Genomic DNA, 24,716 nt, shown 5'->3' with positions numbered 1-24,716 from the left:
GGGGGACTTGATAGCAGCCTTCAACTTCCTGAAGGGAGGTTCCAAAGAGGATGGAGAGAGGCTGTTCTCAGTAGTGACAGATGGCAGAACAAGGAGCAATGGTCTCAAGTTGTGGTGGGAGAGGTCCAGATTGGATATTAGGAAAAACTATTTTACTAGGAGGGTAGTGAAGCATTGGAATGGGTTACCTAGGGAAGTAGTGGAGTCTCCATCCCTAGAGGTGTTTAAGTCTCGGCTTGACAAAGCCCTGGCCGGGTTGATTTAGATGGGATTGGTCCTGCCTAGAGCGGAGGGCTGGACTTGACGACCTTCTGAGGTCTCTTCCAGTTCTGATTCTATAAGGGGATGGTTGGATGAAATAACATGATCTTGGTAACTAATTGACCATTCATTTCCAGTTGGAAATAGGTCAATGGAGGGATGATAGGAGTTGCTATAGGGAACTTTCTGGGTGTCTGGCTGGTGAGTCTTGCCCACATGCTCAGGGTTTAGCTGATCGCCATATTTGGGGTCAGGAAGGAATTTTCCTCCAGGGTAGATTGGCAGAGGCCCTGGAGGTTTTTCGCCTTCCTCTGTAGCATTGGGCACAGATCACAGCTGAAGGACTCTCTGCATGTTGGGGCCTTCAAAGTATTGGAAGGCTTCAATATCTGAGACATAGGTGAGAGGATTATTCTAAGAGGGGTGGGCGAGATTCTGTGGCCTGCACTGTGCAGGCGGTCAGACTAGATGATCATAATGGTCCCTTCTGACCTTAAAGTCTATGAGTCTATGAGTCTATTTATTTGCAATACAAGATTCAGTGACCAGATGTCTCGTTGTCATACACAGAAATCCAGGGACAAAGCTGAAACCCAAGCTGAGTGGAAGCCTATTTATTTATAATAGTTTTCTTTAATAAACACTTGCCTTTTAAGATGCCCATGATTCTACATATAATCAGAACCTACACCAAGGAGAAGGCCGTGGCTTCAGGGAAAAGGTAACAGTTCCAGGACAAAGAGGTGCTTCTCCTGCTCAGGCATTATCCTCTTCATTAGAGAATCTTTGGGACAGTGCTACTCAATGCAACGTCATTATCCTGTTCTCTGCACCAGCACAATTAAGAGTGTAGTCAGGCTGCTGGTAGGAAAATTGACCACTATAAAGATGCCCACTCCTTGTACAAGTTTTCAGGTATCCCTTACCATGCCTCCTTGCCTCATGTGTTATAATGTTACTACCAATGTCAAAACATGGCACATCTAGGAACTGTGTCACAGTACCTGCTAATCTGCAATTATCGTTGCTCGATGTTTTTCCTCTTGGCACCACTTTTAAGTGGAATTCATACTTTCTGGAGCCTTGTGTTAACCACTGCTTGTAACAAAACATTCAGCATGCTCCATGGGACTCCCTTGCTCATGGGTAGCCAAAGATTTGATTTAATGCAGCAGAGCCGTGATAGATAAAGATTTATTTATGGCCGTAGTCAACTAACCTGAGTTAATGTTACCAAAGATGGATTTTTGGGAGGGCAGGGGGAGCAGCAGCCGTGCACACCGAGATGCGGTTTGCTTTTCATCCTGTTCCCCAGACTATCAGGGAGCGAGGGGAAAGTACTTGCATTCCGTGCATGCCTCTCATTCCTGCCTGGTTAAGGGCGGGGCAGAGGAGTAATTCATGAACACTAGTACTTTCCCCTCGCTCCCTGATAGTCTGGGGAACGGAAAGAAAACAAGTCATGTCTGCTGCCCCGCCTGCTCTCCAAAAATGGCGCCCTTGAATGTTATATAGATTAATGCCCGTGTTACGTGGCAGAGGACAGTAACCACTCGCTTCAGTAGCTGGTGTTACTTCTAGCACATCCCCATTTGCTTTGCCATGGTGAAGAGCGCCGTCAGTTCTGGACATGCTACAAAAGCGTGTGTTGCCTGTGTCCCTACCACACCCCCCTAGTATACATTCAATTCCCACTTCTCTGAATTCTTCTGCAATTGGCTAGAATGCTGACATGCTGGTGGCGGCGTTAGCATGCCTGACACATTTTGGGAGAAAATATCTCGACTCAGAACACCATCAATGGAACACTCAGCGGTAGGAGATTGTAGCTGTCTAATAAGCATCTACTGATTATGGTATGTGCTTGAATGACTCGTGAATTCCACAGGTAGGGATGGACAAGGCAGACAAAGCAGGTTTACTAATCTCTGCACCTTAGAACCAGACTCTGATTCTCCTGCCACCCTGTTCTTTTAAGATGCTAAATCATGACTACAGTCAGCACTGAAACCGTACAGACCTGATTAAAGCCAGTTGCTCCGGTACATACAGGCAATTAAAACAGCCCAGTTTCAACCCAAAGGAGAGAGAGACGATGTAATTAGGTCTACCCTCAGAAAGCCCCATCAAAGTCACTGGCAGCTGTGCATGAATGTCTGCGTGCAGAACATCTGAGAATGAAGGCTTTGGGGTCACGCACAATAAACTCTGTGCCAATACAGATTTATTTCATAATGCTCACAGTGTGTGAGGCACCTCACACCAGGGGAGGCACCATCCCTCCAGCTTACAATTACAGGGCCTTTCATGTAGAATAGTGATAGAAATGTAGCCATGTTAGTCTGGTGTAGCTGAAACAAAATACAGGACTATGTAGCACTTTAAAGACTAACAAGATGGTTTATTAGATGATGAGCTTTCGTGGGCCAGACCCACTTCCTCAGATCAGATCCGCTTCCTTTGATCTGAGGAAGTGGGTCTGGCCCACGAAAGCTCATCATCTAATAAACCATCTTGTTAGTCTTTAAAGTGATACATAGTCCTGTCTTTTGTTTCAGGGCCTTTTTGTTGCCCTTTGAGGCTAGCTGGGCGCAACCTTGCCTGTGGCATAGCCCTCGGCCTCAGTAAAGCGCTAGCAACGTACAGGCTAAATAGTGATTCCCACAGGGTGTAACAGGCCTTAATTAGAAACTGTCCCCCACTGAGGTGATGAAGCAGGGAGCACTTAAAGAGAGTTGGGGAACTCAACAGTGAAAGTAAGAGCCTGGAAGAATATAAGAACGGCCAGACTGGGTCAGATCAATGGCCCATCCAGCCCAGTATCCTGTTTTCCGACAGCGGCCAATGCCAGATGCCCCAGAGGGAGGCATCACAACTGGTAAACCTCACATGGTCCCTCCCCTGTCTCCCACTCCCAGAGAAACAGAGGCTAGGGACACTATTCCTACCCATCCTGGCTAATGCTATTGATGGACCTAACCTCTGAAGGAGGAGCAAAAGGAGTTCCCTCTGGTAAGGGGCCCAAGAAAACAGTATGATAGTCTCAGAGAGCAGGAATTTCTGGGGAAGGGGAGGCTGGACTGGTCAAATTCAGCTTCATTCATGCATTCAGGCTGTCTTCTGTCAATCTGAGTGATAGCTGGCTGGGCACTCAACTCTGAAGGGAGTGCCGCCACAGCACAGAAATAAGGGTGGCAATATCACACCGTCGTCAGCTGTCTGCCATCTGCTTCTCCTGGCCCTCCCAGCGTAGTATGCAGTCCAGGCTGGGCTGTGTATATAGCTGCGCTCCAGCAATCTCGGGCAATGGAAAGTCCCAGGAGAACAGCCCCTGCTGGTGCAAGATAGAGCAACCACGAGGCTGCTCTGACATGTGGTAGAGATCGATGAGGCCCCCTCGGTGGTGCCTGAGATAAAGGACCACAGAGGCGGTGGATAGATACCTACGTACCACATTCTCCCTAGCCAGATGCACTAAACACAGCTGAACCTGCTCAGAGGCAGCACACCGGAGACACAGCACAGGAATAAGGCCTCTGACCAGGCCTTGCTGTGACACCCAGCTGTCAGCATAACAAACTCCGTCTTGTCAAACAAGGAGATAATGCGTCCAGCAAAGGCAAAGTATGAAATGCTAAGAATGCTGAGACTTTCCACCAAGTCTTGGCTCTCAATCACTTGCGGTCGGGCTCTTTCACTCTGGCAGAGGGGCATGCTGACTGGGGCTGCTGGTTCCCTTCTCTCACGCTGCCTGCTGCCCTGAGTTGTTATGCTCTCTGTCTCTCTCTGGAGATTCTCCCCTCTTGTGTGCCATCCGTATCTATTCTCCAGGGGTACGTCTAAACTGCATCCCTCTGTCGGCAGAGGGATGCAGATTAGGCAGGTCGACATTGCAAATGAGGCAGGGATTTAAATATCCCGTGCCTAATTTGCATAAAAATGGCAGCTGCGTTTTGCCGACTCAGCACTTTGTCTGCAAAGAGTGTCAGTCTAGAGGGGGATCTGTCGAGAGAGAAAGCCTTTTTCGACAGATCTTGTAAACCTCCTTGCAGGATGCCTAAGGGTTAAGTAAACAGTGACACTGCAGCACAGGATATAAACATTTATCTGTAAGGAACAAAACCCCGGCACTCATTCCCTTGGTAATGTATGGATTTAATTAGAGATGGATAAACACTGGGGGCGGGGGTGGAAGCAGGAAGTGAGCAGTTGGTTTTGCAAAGCCTGTCAAGGGAACTTGCGGGTGGCATTCTTCAAACGGAGGGCAGGCAAATGTACGTTTGCTTCTCATCGTGTCGGACCCTCAGAGTGCGGGGGGCTCATGAATTGCAAAGTTTTCAGAGCACACTATGGTCATCTAGTCTGACCTTCACATTGCACCAGCCATAGAATGCCACAAAAGAATTGCTAGAGCAGGTGGCTGGGGTTCTTTTTTTAAAGAAAAACATCCGATCTTGATTCAAAACCTGGCAACGATGGAGACTCCACCACAACCCAGGGTTCTGCTTTGGGCTGTTAGCAAAGCTGATCGCAGGCAGGTTGGTTTGGCCAAAGCAAACCTGGAGTAGCTCAGTTCTAGGCCCTCATTTTAACTGAACCCTCAGCTTTCCCCTTGCACTTGATGGATTCCCAGGAAAGAGGACTGGCATATCATGGACCATTCGCATGGATCACAAGAGGGTAGCTCTGTTGCATGAATGGTATAGAAGACTGAACATACTACAGACACATGGCAGCATGCAGCTTCCATTTACCTCTTATCTCTGTCATTTTCTATGCTGTTGCTTAGGTCTGCAATATGGTATTGTCCTCTCTCGGGAGCATCTGCCGTCTAGCCCCTCTCTTTGTTTAAATGCTTCTTGAAAACGTCTTTGTCCAATTAGGTCCGCAAGCATCTGCTGGCCATGCCAGTGAAACACGGCCTCACATCTAAGGTCCTGGTTCTGCAATCAGATAGAATCATAGAATACTAGGACTGGAAGGGACCTTGAGAGGTCATTGAGTCCAGTCCCCTGCCCTCATGGCAGGACCAAATACTGTCTAGACCATCCCTGATAGACATTTATCTAACCTACTCTGAACTATCTCCACAGATGGAGATTCCACAACCTCCCTGGGCAATTTATTCCAGTGTTTGACTAACCTGACAGTTAGGAACTTTTTCCTAATGTCCAACCTAAACCTCCCTTGCTGCAGTTTAAGCCCATTACTCCTTGTCCTATCCTCAGAGGCCAAGATGAACAAGTTTTCTCCCTCCTCCTTATGACTTCTCCCTCCTCCTTTCTCACCCTTTTAGATACCTGAAAACTGCTATCATGTCCCGCCTCAGTCTTCTCTTTTCTAAACTAAACAAACCCAATTCCTTCAGCCTTCCTTCATAGGTCATGTTCTCTAAACCTTTAATCATTCTTGTTGCTCTTCTCTGGACCCTCTCCAGTTTCTCCACATCTTTCTTGAAATGCAGTGCCCAGAACTGGACACAATACTCTAACTGAGGCCTAACCAGCGCAGAGTAGAGCGGAAGAATGACTTCTCGTGTCTTGCTCACAACAGACCTGTTAATGCCTCCCAGAATCATGTTGGCTTGTGCAGATCCTTATTCCCACCTAGAGCCCACTGAAATCCGTGGGTCTCCACGTGGGCACAGTGACGAACTAGCAGGTTTTGAGCCTAAATTAGAATCATCTATTTGGTATCCCAGTGTGTTCTTGCATTGTCCACCGATTTAAACTGGCTGCCTTTTGGGGCAGGGACCCTTGGTGAAATCCTATCTCCACTGAAGTCATGATTTATCATAATACGTAATAGACTCTGGAATTCTCCTTTGGGAGTTCATGACTTTTGTTGCTGTCTTTGAACAGGGCTATCCTTAGGGTAGTGTGGGCCCTGGGACATATCGGCCCCTACCAGCTCAGGGTCCCAGCTCTGTATCTGCGGCTGGGCTGGAAGTGGCAGATTCGTCTCCCAAGACTGACCACCGGGGTGATTGCATTTGCCCAGAGGGCCCCCCAAAGCATGGGGCCCAGAGCAGTTGCCTCAATTCACCATACTGAAGAGATGACTCTGTATTTGAATATAATACAGCAGAAAGACAAACACACACACAAAAGACAATGGAGACTCTGTAAAAGGCCTACATAGAATGGCTTTATTGAAAAGGCTGCAAAAAGTAAATAAGCGGCCACTGTACACATGGGAGAGGCTGGTAGGATAGAGGAACGGAGCTAGGTGTATAGATCCTAAAGCCCCTAAGCTACCCATTTGTTTCACTGTGCCATTGTAAATTGACCCTTCACTTAGTCATGTAGGGAATTTCCTACGCAGGGCAAAAATGAGGGCGTGTGTGTTGCTATGTGAGCAGCCTTTTAGATTCTGAACTCCGTCACCTCTCTGGCCTTTCTGAAGAGAGCAAAATCAAAAAAAGAAGAAGAAAGATGTTTGTTTCCTCTGCGTGGTCACAGTGAGTTGTTTCTAAAAAACAGCACAAACGCAGAGCTTACTCTGAAATCCAAATGCATCTCCGAGAGGTTTAGATTGAGGAAGGTACAAATAAACTTCAACAAATATTTGTGAGGATTTGGGTATTTTTATTTTTAAATAATTTTTTTTCATTTAAGTCAGGTCTTCTTTAAAAATAGACCTATACTGGGTGAAATAAAATATTAGTGATTGCAGTGAAATATCTCCAAATGGTTCAGGAGAACCATTAAGCCATTGTTGTAGGGTTTGGTAAATGCTCTACTCATCTTGAGTGATATTTCAAAAGCCCATGTTTGGCTACTTTATCCAGCCCTTGGCTATCAGAGTGATGGCTGCTCTGGAAAGCTGGATGGATGGCTAGAAGGATATTTTACACTTACTATTTGAAGTAACCCTATTGAAATGACTGATTAGCTGTCCAGAAAAGTGCAGTGATCAGTTTCCATATTACTGATTTCTCTGTCAGATTGCCGGTTCCCTTCTGATTACTTTTGCTTGTGTATCTCTACTAGGAGCTATGGCGGGGGCAACATACAATGCACTCAGGAGAACGTTGTTAGCTCACTGGTGAATCTTTATCATGTGACTCCAAAGAATTGGCCCACATCTCTTCTGACAGTGGGAGCTGGTTGTCATTGCTCATCACATGATTGGGAAAGAAAACGGGAACTTACCCCTATATTAGGAAGATGAGTTGATGGTGAGGTTGCCCAACTCATGCCCATATGATCTGTAGCTCTGTATGGAGTGTTGCCCCACAGGGTATCTGTTACCAGCCCTCTTGTGTGTGCTGTCTCTTGTGCCCATGCACTATGTGCCTGTCGGTGAATAAGTGTGGCTTTGAGAGTAGGTGAGAGTGCATGAGAATCTAGGATAGAATGTGTGTGTCCAGTAAGGAGACACAGAGAGTGTATGTGGAGGGGTCAGTACACATTGAAACATTTCATAGGCAATGGGTTTTTGCCATTGAAAAATGGCCTGTTTTGTCAGGGGAGGATGGGAGAATGCGGTTTGGCCCAACCAATTGTCGACTTGATTGAAATGTGTTACTTGCTTTGGGAACAATGTGTCTTTTTTTTTAAGACCTTTTTAATTTACAGACAAACTTACAATAAGCATTTCGCTAATGTTGCCCACAAAAACAGATTTATGAGTGAATTTTAAAAAAATAAAATGAGGTCCACACGAAACATTTAGAAAGCCCTACCCAATGTAAAAAAATTCAAAAATCATTTTGCATTTTTTCAACTAATTCTCCACTGGTGTAACTATCTGTTTGGAAAGGCAGCCAGTGTCTGTTTGGAGGGGGGGGGGGGGGGGGCGAGCAGTTTCTCAGCAGGTGCAAATCAATGTAACTGTAGATTTCAGTGGAACTAGGCTGCTTTACACCAGCTGAGAATGTGATCCAGAAAGCTGAGTATAAGTGCAAGTGAGGACATGCAAGCAGGTGTATGTGGGGGGAAATCACGCCAATATAATGGCAATGCTGCTTTCCTATCTAGTCAGTGTCTTGTGGCTTTTGGTCACATGGAGGCTGTGGTGTTATGTTACGACGAGGGAATCAAATGTGGGAAATGATGCTCCATGTAGCTGGACAGATCATCTTTCATGAGGTGGTGTAATTTTATACATCTGAGTTATGAAAAAGAGGGGAGAACAGCAGCAGCAGCGGCGTGCCATAGTGAGCTTTTTGCCACTGCCCGGATTTACTATCAGCTTCTTGTCTCATGGCTGGATTCCTGCAGCTTTCCTGGACTTAATATACTCGGTTACAATTTAAGCGACTTAGGAAAGGGCCAGAGGGCTGACACCAGCCCATCACTTTCTCCTCTTGCAAAGGCAAGAGTCCTTAGTGTGATACTCCCTGTCGGAGCTGGGCACAGTAGAGCGCATTCTGGGAAAGATCTGTCCCAGAAACTGTTCTTCTCTGATTCTCAGCACTGAAGAGGGACAGCCTGGATGGGGCGGCTTCTTTTGGGATAGAGTGTTCAAAGGAACAAGACCACTTCCGGGTAGGGACACTGCACCCCACTGGAAGGAACCACCCACTTCCCCTGAAACAAATCCGCACATTTTCTCATAAAAGAGGTGAGAATGGGGCTGCCTGCTAGCGCACTCAGAAATGAGCAGCCACATAAACAAGCAGAGCAGCAGGTGGCCTGGGTGGGTGCCCTCCACTTACAAACATCAATAGAGATGTAGGTCTTTACGTGGAAAGCAACCGGCAGTGCCGAAGCCCTTCACGCAAGTTTCAGTCTGTGGTAATGGAGCTCTGGCCCTCTAAGTCCCTGGTTGTAGTGGCTGGCACATGGGTGATGTTAACTTCTTTGCTCATCAGTTCCACAGGAGCATCTCCTCTGCACAGTCCTATTCTTTCAGTTCATTGGAAAAAGTCTTAGGCCACGCACAGGGCAACTCTGTCATTGACTCTTTCTCAGGGCAGTGGTTGGCTGCTCCTTTAAGAAGTGTCAGAGGAGCATGAGTAGCTGGAATCCAGAATATATTTATATAACATGATGAATATAACAAAATGAAAATATTTGCCGTTAAAACACAGATGGGGGGGTTGTTTAAATCAGCCTGACATGGCATGTAAATAGTGCCCACAGAAGCGCCAATAAATGAACTGGGTCCTCATGCACGGGGAACTCAAGAGGAAGCTGGGCTTTTGCCCAGAGACTAGCAGAGCCAGATGGCTCCAGAGCGACACAACACAATAACAAGAGTCTGACATGCTTTATGTCGGGAGTCTGGGCCTGACGTTAGGTGGGGCGATTTCAAATAATGACTGCCAGGCAATTCTTAGGGTCAGGGACTGGGTCGTGTTACTACCCGCATTTGTACAGCTCTTGTGTAATGAGGCCAGTCCGGAGAGAGGCGCTTTCTCACTTCCACCAAACAAACCGGTATGTGATTATTATTCACTGATGATGACAGAGGTGGGGGTGGTGAATTGGACCTCATTTACATACCGGTTAATTACTTGGACCTCTCACCCACATCAGAAACGAAACTGACACACAAACAGTGCCGGCTGCATGCCACACACATGGCAGGTTTCTGGTTCTTACCAGCCACAATGCCTTGAGTCAGCCCAGCAACGACAACAGCCTCAGAGGAAGTATCAACTCTCAGCACGTCGACACGGCAAAAGCGGTGCACGGGCTAGAGCAGGAAACAAGAGCCGTGAAGACAGTCGAACGTGGGCCCCAGGGTGGGCTAGTGAGTCGAGTACACACCAAAGTCCATGCTGCACTGTTTTTACCACTGTTGTTACCGGAAGTTCAAACTAGCTTGGGTAGGCTAGTGCAGGAATCTACTCAGGTTCGCAGGCTTAAACTACTGTCAGGGCCACCCCAAGAGGGCTGGGGCAACCTCCCTCACCGCAGGCCCTGCCCCTATTTCACTCCTTCCCCAAACCCATCTTCTGCAGTGCCCCCACTCTACTTCCTTGCCCCTTCCCCTGAGCAACGTGGCCTGAAGGATTCTGGGGGCCTGGTGTAGCGGCAACAGGGGTCACACACAAACGCGCACACACGCGCGCATGCGCGCGCCACACTCATCACGTGGAAAATGGCCCAGCAGGCTGCTCCACCCCACCACACTGCCCTTTCCCATTGCCATGGAGGAGTTGAACACAGCAGGGTGGAGCAGGCTTCTGGGCCACTCTGGCTCCCGTCGCCCATGTGGTGAGTGCGGGGGGGTGACCCCTGCTGTTATCTAGTGCCAGGCCCCCCCAATACCCTGCTCCCTCCCATCCATAGGACCATTGGGTCAGCTATTGCATGGTCCCAAAAGTACCATCCTGATTCATCCTATGGATGGGACGACTCTGTCTACTCTCCCCTTTCCCCCCAAGCCTGAGGGGACAGGAGTTCTGGGACCCATTTGTACCCACTGACCTAATATTGACAAAAGTTTCATTTTGCAGCATTAGCACTGCTGGTGGCCTATGAGGCATGCTTTAAAGGGATTGTCTTTTAATCTGCGCTGGTACAATTCTAAGAACATGATTGGGGACTGCTTGGCATGATTGTACGATGAATACTCAGCGAGTCTTTCACACATGTATCAAGACGTCTGCATGTCAAAATTATCATAAGCTTCAGAGCTGAGTTAGTCTGTAACGGGGAAAACTTAAAAAACAACAAATAGTCTAATAGCACCTTAAAACTAACAAAACATGTAGCTGGTATCATGAGCTTTCGTGGGTATGATCCACTTCTTCAGATGACTGGAGTATTAGAAGTATAGATCCTAGAATAAATATGGGAAGGCAGGGGGCAAGAGGGGGAAAAAGAAAAAAAAATAGAAAAAAAATAGTGAATTGGATTGTTCAAGTTATAAGAGGCTGATAAGAACAATTTGCACCCATTGATTGGTTAGTGCGTTAAGTCATTAAGATGTGGAAGGTAGTATGCGAGCCAGCCCATATCTTTATTCATTCCTTTCTGATAAGAATCAAACTTGTAAATGAAGTTAAGTTCCAACCCTTCCCTGTGTATTTGGCTTGTGGAATTGGCCTGAAACTACACGGCGACTTGGAGATCCATTAATGAGTGCCCAGGCAGGTTAAAGTGCTCTCCAACAGGTTTCTGTGTGTTGCCTTTTCGGATATCTGATTTGTGTCCATTAATTCTTTCCCCTAGAGACTGTCCAGTTTGGCCAATATACATGGCAGAGGGGCATTGCTGGCATTTGATGGCATAGATCACATTAGTGGATGTGCAGTTAAATGAGCCCCTGATTTGGGGGCTGATGTTATGTATCCTTTGATCTGGACTTCTAATATGCCAGTCATCTGAAGAAGTGGGTTCTACACATGAAAGGTCATGATACCACCTACATGTTTTGTTAGTCTTCAAAATTCTCATAGTCAGACCTTGAGAAACATCCACTTAATCCATGAAAACTAAAGAATTGATCAGTAACGAATTACATGAGTGGCACCTCAGCTTTCTTCTCTCGTGTGTGGTAAATTGTACATGCATGAATGGGCCCAGTCCTGCTCTAAGTCAAGTGTTTCCCTCGATTCCTGTAGTACAATGTTTCCCAATTTTATTTGGCAATGGAACCCATTTAAACTCGAAAGAATTTTGCGGAACCCCTAATAACAGTCTCATATATGGAGCTGAAAAAGTAGACCACTTCTTTTCTTGGCAAATTCTTTTTATATTTGGTTTCATACTGGAAATTTGGATTCCCATATCTGGCACAGTATTCAGTGAATTTCTGTATTGTTTTCTGTATATAACAGGAGATCGCACCACTGACTTCGCGCACAGCGCTGAGTAATGACATCATCATCCCCTCTCTGGCTAAGCTGGTGTTACACAGGGACGCTTATCGTGGCAAACACAAATGAAAATTGTTTTCAATAAAATTCATAAATGCTTAAATATTAATTATTATTTTTTAATCATAAAATATTGTTATAATGGAATTTTCTCGTGGAACCCTTATGTTCACTTCACAGAACCTTGGGTTTCCGCAGAACACCGTTTGGGAAACACTGCTGTAGAAACATAAGCTGGCTACCTACTTTGCTCTAATATAACACTTTTCATCCATATTTCCAAGTCCCTTTACTCACATTGATTATATTTTGCAGCATCTCCGTGACGTGCAAATTTGATTGCTCGCTTTTTAGAGAAGAGGAAACTGAAGTAGTGTTAATCAATGAGAGCAGAGCAAATGAGCAGCAGAGCTGAGAAAACAATTTCAAACTCTTAATTGACGTTAGGCCTATGATGTGCTTTCTTGCTCTATTAAAAGTCTCAGGGGGGTAGCCGTGTTAGTCTGTAACTTTAAAAACAAATAGTCCTGTGGCACCTTAGCTTTTGTGGGCAAACCCCACTTTCTCAGATGAGCTTTTTTCTTGCTGTATTTCATGTCATTATAATACGACTCGGCTCTACTTACAGCACCTGGCGCCCAAGTGTCACCAGAGAAAGGAACCAATAGCTGCTATTCTGCGGTAATACACGCACAATGTGTTGCTCAGAATTCATCTGCAGAGGAATTTCTTATGTAAGCGTAGAATGGCTCTGTCTCCTCTGTGCTAGTATTTATCTTTTGAGAGTAGTGTTAGTTTATTCTTGGTGGAATATACCATTCTCTTTGTCTCATTTGGCTGAGGACTGACCTCGCAAGTGTTCGTAATGGTCTTTTTCACTGCTTGGAGTAATAACGAGGCAGGTGTCTCTCTGGGAGCAGTGTAAACAGGTCCAAAAGAAAACTAAATGTTGATAAAGGGAGGGAAAGACTAACAATCTTTGTAATGCTGCCACCAATCATTTTCCTTGCAAGTCTTTCAGCAGTGAGTCAGCTGATTTGAATGGTTTTTTTTTTAATTCCTTTCAGCCCATCATGTGTCATAGGATAGATCATCTGAATCACTGTGGACAGGTCAATGACTCTGAATATTTAGATGTAAGTGTCTATGTATACACTGGATTAGAAAACAAATCCTTTTGCCATTAGTACAGACTTACAATTTTCTTCCTGACAGAAGTTTCTTGGTACTTCATGGGTCACCTTTCCAGTTATGGGCACAATATCAGTTTCCCGTTTAAGAAGTAGATTGTGCTGAATAAACTCCAAGACCTGTTGAAATTCAAGTAAGGATAAATGCAAAGTAGGGAGGAACAATCAGCTATACAGATGCAAAATGGAAAATGACTATCTAGAAAGGAGTACTGCAGAAAGGGATCTGCGTATCATAGTGGATTGCAAGTTAAATATGAGTCAAAGGAGTAACACTCGTCCAAAAAACCACAGACCCAATTCCATGCATCTGACAAAGTGTTTTTACTCATGAAAGCTTATGCCCAAATAAATCTGTTTGTCTTTCAGGTGCCATAAGACTCCTCATAGCTTTTCCAAACTTTATTCTGGGATGTATTATCAGGACTGTTGTAAGAAAGATTGAAGAAGTAATTCACTCACTCTACTCAGTGCTGATTAGGCTTCAGCTGGATTATTGGGTCTAGTTCTAGGTGCCACATTTCAGGAAAGATACAGACAAACTGGAGGGAGTTCACAGAAGAGCAACAAAAATTATTAAAGGTCTAGAACAGTGGTCCCCAACACGGTGCCCGCGGGTGCCATGGCACCCACCGGGGTATTTACATGCGCCCGCCAAGTGCTTGGGGCCGGCCCCGCCCCGGGCGCGCAACGCATGCGTGGCACTGGTCCCGGGCACGCAGCGCATGTGCGGCGCCAGTCCCAGGTGCATGGGTGGCCCCGCTCCCGGGCGCGCAACACATGGGGAGTGCTGGTCCCGGGTGCGCAGCACATGGGGAGTGCCGGCCCCGGGTGTGTGGCGAATGGGCGGCCCTGCACCTGGATGTGAGGCACATGGAGGGCACCGGCCCAGGGCGCGTGGCAAATTGGCGGCCCCACCCCCCGATGCACGGCACAATGGGTCGTCACCCCCGGGCATGTGGCGCATGTGTGGCCCCGCCCCCGGACACCCGGTAGCTCCAAAAGGTTGGGGACCACTGGTCTAGAAAATATGACCTCTGAGGGAAGTAGAAAACAAATGGGGTCATTGAATCTAGTAAAAGAGAGAAGTGAGAAGAGACATGGTACATTTTCAAGTACATAAAAGGTTCTTATGAGGAGGAGGGAGAAAAATTGTTCTCAATCTTTCAAGAAGAGGACAAGAAGCAATGGGCTTAAATTGCAGTATGGGTGGTTTAGGTTGGACATTAGGAAAAACTTCCTCATTATCAGGGTGGTAAAGCGGTGGAAGAAATTGCCTAAGAAGGTTCTGGAATCTCCCTTGCTGGATATGTTAAGAAGATGCTAGACAAATATCTGTCAGGGATGCTCCTGATGACTCCTCACAGTGCCCTGCCATCTCACTATTCTACGATTTTATGATCACAAGAAAGGTTGAGGAGTTCCTTAGTCCAGGGTTCTCAAACATCACTGCTCCAAGACCCCCTTCTTACAACAAACACGATTACATGGCCCCAGAAGGGGGTACAGTACCCTGAGCCTGCCCAAACCCTGCCGCTCCATGCGGGAGGGCCAAAGCCAAAGACCCCCCAGTCAGGGCCGGGGGAGGCAAAGCCGCACGGCGTCAGCCCCTGGTGGGTGGCTTATCACCTCAGCCCCAGGGCTGAAGCCCTCAGGCAGTGGGGCTTCACCTTCAGGTCCCAGCAAGTCTAATGCTAGCCCTGGCGACCCCATTAAAAGGTCCCTGCTCGTGACCCACTTTGGGATCCTGACCCACACTTTAAGAACTGTTCTAACAGTCCATGAAATGCTTAATACAAGTTAACAGGAATCCCCTCACTTGATTGAAGTAATCTAGGGTATGTCTACACTACCATCCTAGTTCGAACTAGGAGGGTAATGTAGGCATACCGCACTTGCAAATGAAGCCCGGGATTTGAATTTCCCGGGCCTCATTTGCATAAGCGGGGAGCGGCCATTTTTAAAACCCCTCTGGTTCGAACCCCGTGCAGCGCAGCTACACGGGGCTCGAACTAGGTAGTTCGGACTAGGATTCCTATTCCGAACTACCGGTACACCTCGGTAGTTCCACGAGGTGTACCGGTAGTTCGGAATAGGAATCCTAGTCCGAACTACCTAGTTCGAGCCCCGTGTAGCCGCGCTGCACGGGGTTCGAACCAGCGGGGTTTTAAAAATGGCGGCTCCCCGCTTATGCAAATGAAGCCCGGGAAATTCAAATTCCGGGCTTCATTTGCAAGTGCGGTATGCCTACATTACCCTGCTAGTTCGAACTAGCGGGGTAGTGTAGACATACCCCTAGTTTCATTTTTGGCTCTTCTTTCTAGCTAAGGTCCTTGAGCTGTTGTTATGCTGAAATGTAGGAGGGAGGGTTGAAAAGGAAAATGCTTTAAAATCTCTTTTGTCCCTTTCTCCCCCCATCATCTCACCTTCTCTGCTGTCTTCTCTTCCACCCTCCATGTTTTCTTCTTTTCCTACCTCTGACTCTTCCTGCCCATGTCCACTCTGTTCTCTCCCAGAATAACTATAAGGTTATTTGTCGTTATGTTGTGTTTCAAAACTGAATTAGAAGGGAGGGATTTAGATTTTCCCAGGGCAGTTACCCTGGGCTGGCCCGCAGGGACAGATGAGAGGAAACAGGGACATAAATCATTAGGGTTTTTAAATTCTTTTGAGTGTTTTCACAACCCCATTTTCTTTGTTTTTTAATCTCCTGGGTTTTCTTCTTCCCTTTCATGTAAGTTTGGGAGATTTTCTGCTTCCCCTGAAGGGCGTGAGAAATGGAGATTTTCAAAGGGCTAGAATGCCTTGGGCACATGAGCCAACCAGAGCAATGTGGGATGGTGGTAGATAGCCAGAGTAGAGAGACCAGCATTGTTTGAAATAACTGTTATTGGGAAATAACTGTGCAGTGATTGTGCATTTCCCTGTCATCTGACTGGCTAAAAAAGCTGTCAGTCATTTAGAGTTCAGGGAACAATAAATTATACGCTTACTGAGCAGTATCTGCCACTAAGTACATTGGTCCCCAAGAGAGATTGTGTACGGGGGGACAACTAGTGACTGGACAGTGTTCCTGCTCTCTGAGGGTACATCTACACAGTTGTGTGTACCTCAAAATAAGCTGCACAATTTGAGCTATGCAAATTGCATAGCTTATTTCAAAATATTTATTTATTTTGAAATAAATCTCTATTCCGGCATCTTCTTTAATCCTCGTGCAATGAGGTTTACGGGAAGCCAGAATAACAAGTCCATTATTTTGAATGGGCACCACGGTGTAGACATACCCTGAGCACCTAGAACACAGCTCACATTTGCAGACAATCAAAGCATGCACCAAGGCCTTTAGGAATCTATTTGAGAGGCTTTGAAGGTCTCTCTCTTCTTTTTTTTTTCTGGGTGATTCAGTCCATTCTTGTTTGCCATTCTGGTCCCTACTTGGATTGCTCAGTGTATATCTTACTGTTTTGCATGCACTGAGGGAGGATTTTGGATGGGCCCGTTTTTATACATCTAAACGTAGGATCCATTTCACTCAATGTGGACGTTCTCTGTCAAAAAAGCAGATCGCTTTTTCAATGCGCTTTGGCAGTGTGGCCGTTCTCTTTCGGAAGACGTTTTTTCGGAAGATCTCTTCCAGAAAAGTTTCTTCCGAAAGAAGCCTGTAGCCGGAGAGGGGAGGAGAATAGAGGGAAGACACAGAGAAGGGGGCCAGGCAATGGCAACAAAAGGACACAGTAACAAAAGGGTGGAGAAGAACACAGTGATTGCTTGTTGTGGTTTCACATTCTAAGGCCTGCAGCCCTCCCATCTCCATGGGGATGTCAGAGGGCCACACAAGGCCTGTCCTGCTTAGATCAGGCCTGACTGCTTGTGGTCACTGCTCTGCCAAACGGCACATCCCAACAGAAAGGGCTGGTGACTGACTGACACACAAATGCAACAAGGAACCACTGAACAGGACTGTCTGGGGAATCCAAGTGATGGCACAATTAACAGCACACTGAACGTGTGAGGAGCTGGGCTGAGTAAACAGGATGCGGGCACTTCCATGGTTACCCAGCTGGCTGGAGCTGCTTTCAACAGCAATGGGACTGAAGACTGTGACCATAGCGGCTTACGCAGTAATGACTCCCTCTCTTAGACGCTCTCTTGATTGTGTACTGCTGTAGCTAAGGCCGTCAGCATGCAGACACAGGGCAAACAGAGCACGTACTGCCAGGGGGTTATTTTCCAAATATCCTTTGCAATCATCCTCCAGCAACTCAACACTCCAACCCCTTATATAGAGCTTTCCTGGGGATGGGTGTTTCCTGGGGATGTGGTAGAGTTAGTGGCAATTATAAAGAAAGTTTCATGTCCTAGCGAGAGCTCACAAGGCCTCTAGGCAGTGACAGTCCTATATTGCAGTGTCATAATCCAGAGGCGTTGGCTTACAATGGGACTCCAGATACTTCTGGTTGCCATTGACTGTCTTAATTTAATCTTGGGCAAGTCAGTTTCTCCATGCCTCGGTTTCTTTCTGAGGATAACACTTACTCTTTGTGAAACTCTTTGGCTACCTCTACACTGCAGGTTTCTTGCACAAGAACTGTTTTGAGCAAGAGTTCGTATGCAAAAGGTCTTCCACAAGAGCACATCCACACTGCCTTGTGCTTTTGTGGAAGAGATGTGCTTTTGTGCAAGAGCATCCATGGCAGTGAGGACGCTCTCTTGTGCAAGAAAGCTCTGATAGCCATTTTAGGCATAGGGGTTGCCCATCCACACTGCCTTCTTGTGGAAGAGCTCTTGTGCAAGAGGGCTTATTCCTCATGGGGAGAGGAATAACTCTTGCTCAAGAAGCCCTGTTTTCTGACGCTTTACTGTAAATTTACTTGTGCAAGAACACACGTGCAGTGCAGATGCTCCGCAAGTTTTTGCGGGAACAGCTGTTCTCACACAAAAAGCCTGCAGTGTAGACGTAGCCTTTGAGATCTGTGGTCAGAACATGCTATAGCATCCTTATCTCATTAAGGTTACATTTTGCACTGAGCTGAAATCCAGCGGACTAAGGACCACAAACAGGGGAAGCCGGAAAATGAGTAAGCAGAGCTTATGTATAAAGTTATGAGCAAAGCCAGCTGACAGCAGTGCACAGAGGTCACATAGTAGGGGTTTCAACTCAGTCTAGGCAAGGCTCATACTACCTACCCTGCCCTGCCTCCCCTCCTCAGTGGCTCCAGAACCTATACCTATAGCTGCACTGCATGTGGGAGTGAGCCTTCCAAGGTAAATCCATAGATTGTGCTTGCAGGGCTGGCTCTAGCATGTTGCCAGTAGCTGTATAGATGTTGCAGCTGGAGCTCTCAAGCTCCACCTCTCCCCAGGCTTAACATCCCAAACTCCTGCCCTCAGCTGCCACAGCTACACAGCTATTTTTAACAGGCTAGCACAAGTCTGCGGACCCAAGCGAGGAAGCTTGCTCCTACAGGCAGCTCTCTCGCAAGTGAAACATGAATTAAAGCCACGGCTCAAACCAAACAGCACCAGTTCCCCCAAAGCACTTTCCTTTATCTGTACTCTGTTTGCTCAGCTGAGGCAGAGAGAGGGATCTTTGCAGCTACTGCTCTGTGATAAGCCTTCCGCTTTATGGAAGGTCTCCTGGGAGATCAGTGATGTCCTCTCTGCTTGCTTGTCACTGTAAACAAAACACAGTAGGGATCTTAGCACAAAAGGAGTTACTGCAACATCCCAAACGCAACACATTTGTCTAATAAGAAAATCAACACGAATCAAACAGTGCAGGTAAAAAGGTAAAACCTTAGGCGGATTTACACCAACTGATGAGCTGGGAGGAAAGACTGGGTCCATAAAAGTAATTTGCTACCTCACCCCCCCACATTGATTTCATAGGGATTAAGATTTCACCCTTTAAAAATATTTCATAAGCAAATATATGATGTTTTAAATTATTTTATTACAGACAAATAAAATTAGTAGCACTCTCCAGGAACGACCAAGCTATTGGTGTCTGACATTGCCAGTGAACAATGGTTAATAGTTATATTTCTTTATTTTAATTCCTGTTTATTTGTTTAATTTATTTTAATCATGGGGAGTTTAGCTCCTAAATTCAGTGGAAGCTAGGCCCATGTATACAGATACTGCCAAAACTGCTGTCAGGCTATGTCTACACTACAATGAGCTATTGGAAAATGGTACACAAATTGTGCTCCACAATGTGCATACCTTTTTTCGATAGTTTTTTCAGAAGAGGCTTTTCCAAAATTTGGCCGGTCTACACTGGGCCAAATTTTGGAACAGCCCCTCTTTTGGAAGAGCCCTTCTTCCTCGTGGGACGAGGAAGACAGGGCTTCTAAAAGAGCGCGTCTTCTCTTCTGCAAAAAAAAAAAAGTGGAAGAGCAGATGCGTTCCCTGAACGCGGCAGAGTTTTTCTGGGATACCTCTGGTATCCCGGAAAACCCCTGTAGCATAGACATAGCCTCAGTTACTCTTGTGTAAATCCACCATGACTCCATTTAGCCTTGATTCATACTTCATGTAAGCAGGCTGTATATTTGGGAAATAGTTTGTGTTTAAGTGAGCCAGTCGGGTCTGATGAAGTTTGCTGATTCTCTCTAGCTATTGAGGCTAATTTATTTTCACTGAGGCTTTAACTCAGAGATGGGAAACCTTTTCTGGGGTCAGGGGCTGCTGACCCACAGAAAAAAAATCAGGTCGGGGGCCGCACGCAAGTGACTAATTGACGTGGCCCCCGACTGAGAAGGATAAAGACATTCCCACATGAGGGGCCTAGGCTAGTAGATTTTGTGGGTCCCGTAAACTCTGGAAAGGGGCCAAAAATGAAGGGTTCAATGTGTGGGAAGTGGCTGTCAGTTCTGTTTTACCTCATAGCAAAACAGAACTGCCTTTTTTCACTATGTGTTTACCTCAGGGTAGCTCATGCACATTAGCTATGCTGAGGTAAAAACAGCACCATATTTAGCAGTCAAGACAAGACGTATGGAGAACAAACTCTAGGGGAGAGAAAGTAGTTAAATTCACTTTGCAGCAAGGTATTAATTTTAAGTCTGTGAGTTGCCTCATTGAAGTTAATGGGACTACTCAAGGGCTTAAAATCCGCATATACTTTGATAAATATATGCCTTGATTAATCAAAACCTTTGTTTCCATGGTGCATTCAACCATTGGCTTCTTTGCTGGGACTGACAAGGGTATTTTTGTGCTGTGGATTCACTCACTCAATTGAGGCAACCACTAATAGGGATGTTCATAGTGGTAACATCCTAAGCATCACTCTACCTCTTGGTCCTTTCGTAGAATCATAGAACACTAGAACTGGAAGGGACCTCGAGAGGTCATCGAGTCCAGTCCCCTGCCCTCATGGCAGGACCCAGTACTGTCTGGACCATCCCTGACAGATCTCTATCTAACCTGCTCTTAAATATCTCCAGCGATGGAGATTCCACAACCTCCCTAGGCAACTTATTCCAGTGTTTCACCACCCTGACAGTTAGGAAGTTTTCCCTAATGTTCAACCTAAGTCTCCCTTGGTGCAATTTAAGCCCATTGCTTCTTGTTCTATCCTCAGAGGCTAAAGAGAACAATTTTCCTCCCTCCTCCTTGTGACACCCTTTTAAATACCTGAAAACTACTACCATGTCCCCTCTCAGTCTTCTCCTTTACAAACTAAACAAGCCCAATTCTTTCATAGGTTATGTTATGTTCTCTAGACCTTTCATAGGTTATGTTCTCTAGACCTTTAATCATTCTTGTTGCTCTTTTCTGGAGCTTCTCCAATTCCTGCACCTCTTTCTTGAAACGTGGTGCCCAGAAGTGGACACAGTACTCCAACTGAGGCCCTCCTCTGCCCTAATTCCTTGCTTACTTGGCCAATTTTTGAGCTTGCTATGAAGGCTCACACTTTGGCTACGTCTAGACTGGCATGATTTTCCAGAAATGCTTTTAACGGAAAAGTTTTCCATTAAAAGCATTTTCGGAACAGAGCGTCTAGATTGGCATGGATGCTTTTCCGCAAAAGCACTTTTTGTGGAAAAGCGTCCGTGCCAATCTAGATGTGCTTTTGCGCAAAAAAGCCCCGATCGTCATTTTCGCGATCGGGGCTTTTTTTGCAGAAAACAAATCTGAGCTGTCTACACTGGCCCTTTTGCACAAAAGTTTTGCGCAAAAGGACTTTTGCCCAAACAGGAACAGCATAGTATTTCCGCAAGAACACTGACAATCTTACATGAGATCGTCAGTGCTTTTGCGGAAATTCAAGCGGCCAGTGTAGACAGCTGGCAAGTTTTTCCGGAAAAGCGGCTGATTTTCCGGAAAAACTGGCCAGTCTAGACACAGCCTTTCAGTATTGCTGGTGCAATGGGGATGTGAGTGCTGAACGCTCCATTCTCTGCCACTCTGATACAATTCCTTTGCCATGGATCTCAGGGCTGAGTTCTCACCAAGCAGCCAAAGTTTATACTTGTCTCTGTCCATGAATGTAATTGCCGTTCTGGGTTATGATGGTGGGTATAAGATATGCAAAGGAGCTACCTCCCACTGAGAAAAAGTAAGAAGGGCTCAGGTGGTAAGGCCCATCCTTGCTTCTGTTGCAAAGTTGCTACTTATACAAAACCAGGGTTTGGGGTTTACTCTCATGATTAGTAACATGGAGGCCGGGGCACAATGGTCCAGTGGCCCAATGGTTCACCAAAAATATAACCGCAATGCAAATCCAGTGACTTCAGTAGAGCTGTACTTGATTATGACCATGGTAAACTGAATCCAATGAGTTTGGTACGCCAGCGCTGGGCACACGGCTAATTTATTAACTCCGTTTTACCAGCTGGGAAACTCAGTAGTCTGAACGATTAGAAGCTATGATGGTAATCAGATATGGTAGTTATAGTTATCATAGAAAAACATTCCTGGTACACATGCAGATAGGTGGAACAGTACAGGACCTGAGTCCCTGTCTTATCATGACAACTATATTCCAGTATCCCTGGCCTCTCTGCTGAAACGACCCACTTGGAAGGCAGAGACTCCTGTGACCCAGACTCTAGGAGCTGCACTCAGACTATCAAACTCATTTCACATGGCCTCCTGAAAGGCCATGAAAGGAACAGTTTTCACTGACAATTGATCTGGGCTGGACTTGCAGTGCTGCTCAAGAGAAGAAAGACTCAACAGCCCATTACCAATCCTCTGAGCCATTGTTTTGACTCTGAGTCAACTAATGGCAAGACAGCAACTTCCTTTTTTGCAAGACTGCCCTGGGATTTAAAGACTTACAATCTGCATTCTCCTCACTGGGCGGCTATTTTCCAGCAACTGCCATCCACGTGTCTGACAATTCTGTTCTTCACTGTAATTTCAATTGTTTTGGCCTGTATAGAATCAGGTTTACTGGCCTCTGATTGCCAGGATCATCTCTGGAGCCCTTTTTAAAAACTGGTCTCACTTTAGCCATCTTCCAGCCATTGTAGTGTAGACATTGCCTTAAACACTTAGGAACCTATGTTTCTTTTCAGAGAGAAAGGTTCCTAAGTCTCTATTGAAAGTGAATCTTTGGTTCCTAAGTCCTGTAGGTATTTTTGAAATGTTATCCATTGTGACTGTCTGCTGCATTATTTTGCACTCTTGGCTTGGCAAGCTGTAAAAATACTGACATGAAATAGACAAGCAACACGAAGAAACCTTCACATATTATTATTCATTATTACAGTGGACTTGGAGTATCCAGCCAAGATAGGGGCCTGGTGCATTGTGCTAGTTGCTATAATACAAGTTTTAAGGGACAGCTCTGGCCCCAAGGTGCTTTTGTGATGGCAACAGATAGAATTGAACCTGGGACCTTAGTGCATGAGCTATTACTACACGAGTTAAAAGCCAGTGGGCTATTAGGTCAGGCTGTAGACCAGCCTTATTAGTTTCTCTGGCCAGTCTCCACTAGGAGATTATTTCAGATTTACTAAATTTGACTTCTGGGCACCTGATTTTACAAATTCAAAGTTCCGTGTCGTCCCTACGGGGAAGAATCAAACGTAGTCTGAGGCAGGCTCTGTTAATGTGGGCACGATACCTTGAACTCAGAGCCCTAGGAAGAACTCTGGGAGGCCTCCCAGAAGCCAATTAGTTCGAATTAGCAGCACCCGAGTGTCCACACTAATATTTTTCCGGACTGACACGTTCAGGAATAGCATTATTCCTCATGAAAAGCAGGACTACAAAGTTCAAATTCTAGAGCCCCTTATTCCGGAATAATGGGCTTGATAGAGTGGCTGCATCGCTTACAAAATTGACCTTAGGGGGCTAATTTCGGACTAAAGTCCTAGTGTAGACCAGACCTCTGTAAGTGATCTTGGTGCTTCCAGGTGGGACAGTACACCACGCCCAGAAGGTGTGTGGGTCACACTTGCATCCAAAACAGACAAAGGAAGTATTAGTATCACCACTCTTCTACAGATGGATGATGGAGGCACAGAGACATTCAGTGACTTGACCAAGATCTCACGGGAAGTCTGTGGCAGAGCTAAAACAACTTGGATTTCCTGAGTCCTACTCCAATGCCTTAATCATAAGACCATGTGTCCCCTCTACCAAAACCTTTATAGCCTCATTCTACCACTCTTACCCCCCAAAGTGGTATTTGCTGTCAAGAGTAGTTCCAATATCTGCGTTACTGATAGTTTTGTGTGTGAGGTAAAGCGCTTCAGAGAAAAGAACCAATATAACTAAGGGATTTAATTCCAGGAATACAGTGAGTAAAATATATTTAGAGTATATAAACTGATCTGGACCATATGCACATTGATTTGATTATAAAATACACTGATTTGAATATATTTTGTTTTTCTTTGACATATAGTTCCTTGCCTCAGGGCAGTTTTTAGTCTGGCTGTTTTTCTTCCAGTGTGTTGCTTGGTTGCTTCAGTTCTTATGCATACAGCTGCTGTTTCCTTTACTTGCTATGCAACTGAGTGCATACAAATATAAGACAATAAAAAAAATATGGGAATTAAAGGATAATGAACCTACATAAAAAGACACATTCTGAGAAACATCCTCCCTTAAACAAGAAGCAAGTTGTAACTCCTTGTACATAATAGCATGTATGAACTGTAAATGATAAATAGGGGCCTGCTTCTGCATTTCTTACTCAAGCTGACCTGCTCCAGTACTCAGATCTACACTGCCAGATCCTTTCACCAGACTGGAGCCACCTGTGCAGATCTGACTCTAAGGCTGGGGGCTGATGAATTTCAGGAACATAAGAAACTCAATTCTGGATGAGTGGTCCACCTTATCCAGTGCTTATCTGCATCATTTGGAGCTTGGCTTATGTCATCATGAAACAGGAAAATTGAGCTCTATTCCAAAATTCCAATGTTTTTGTTTGTTTTTGTTGTTTTAATCCTGACTAATACTGTACCTTTGGGTGTTCTCTCCTTGCATAGATATGTCCAATCATCTTCCTTTCTCTCTCT

The 24,716-nt window shown here is 45.8% G+C and overlaps 1 long non-coding RNA gene across 1 annotated transcript; it reads right to left on the bottom strand.

The window, feature by feature from the left end:
• Positions 1-11,888: 11,888 nt before the first annotated feature.
• On the bottom strand, positions 11,889-15,733 carry LOC142830027 (uncharacterized). Its single transcript, XR_012905040.1, has 3 exons — positions 15,654-15,733; positions 13,236-13,347; positions 11,889-12,083 (listed from the first exon to the last, which is right to left on the bottom strand). It is a non-coding gene; the product is annotated as an uncharacterized LOC142830027 (long non-coding RNA).
• Between the last annotated feature and the right edge of the window lie 8,983 nt (positions 15,734-24,716).

Source organism: Pelodiscus sinensis, chromosome 6, assembly GCF_049634645.1.
Source record: "Pelodiscus sinensis isolate JC-2024 chromosome 6, ASM4963464v1, whole genome shotgun sequence".
Lineage (NCBI taxonomy): Eukaryota > Metazoa > Chordata > Testudines > Trionychidae > Pelodiscus > Pelodiscus sinensis.
The sequence above is the reverse complement of the archived record's forward strand: the minus strand, read 5'-3'. Positions and strand labels throughout refer to the sequence as shown.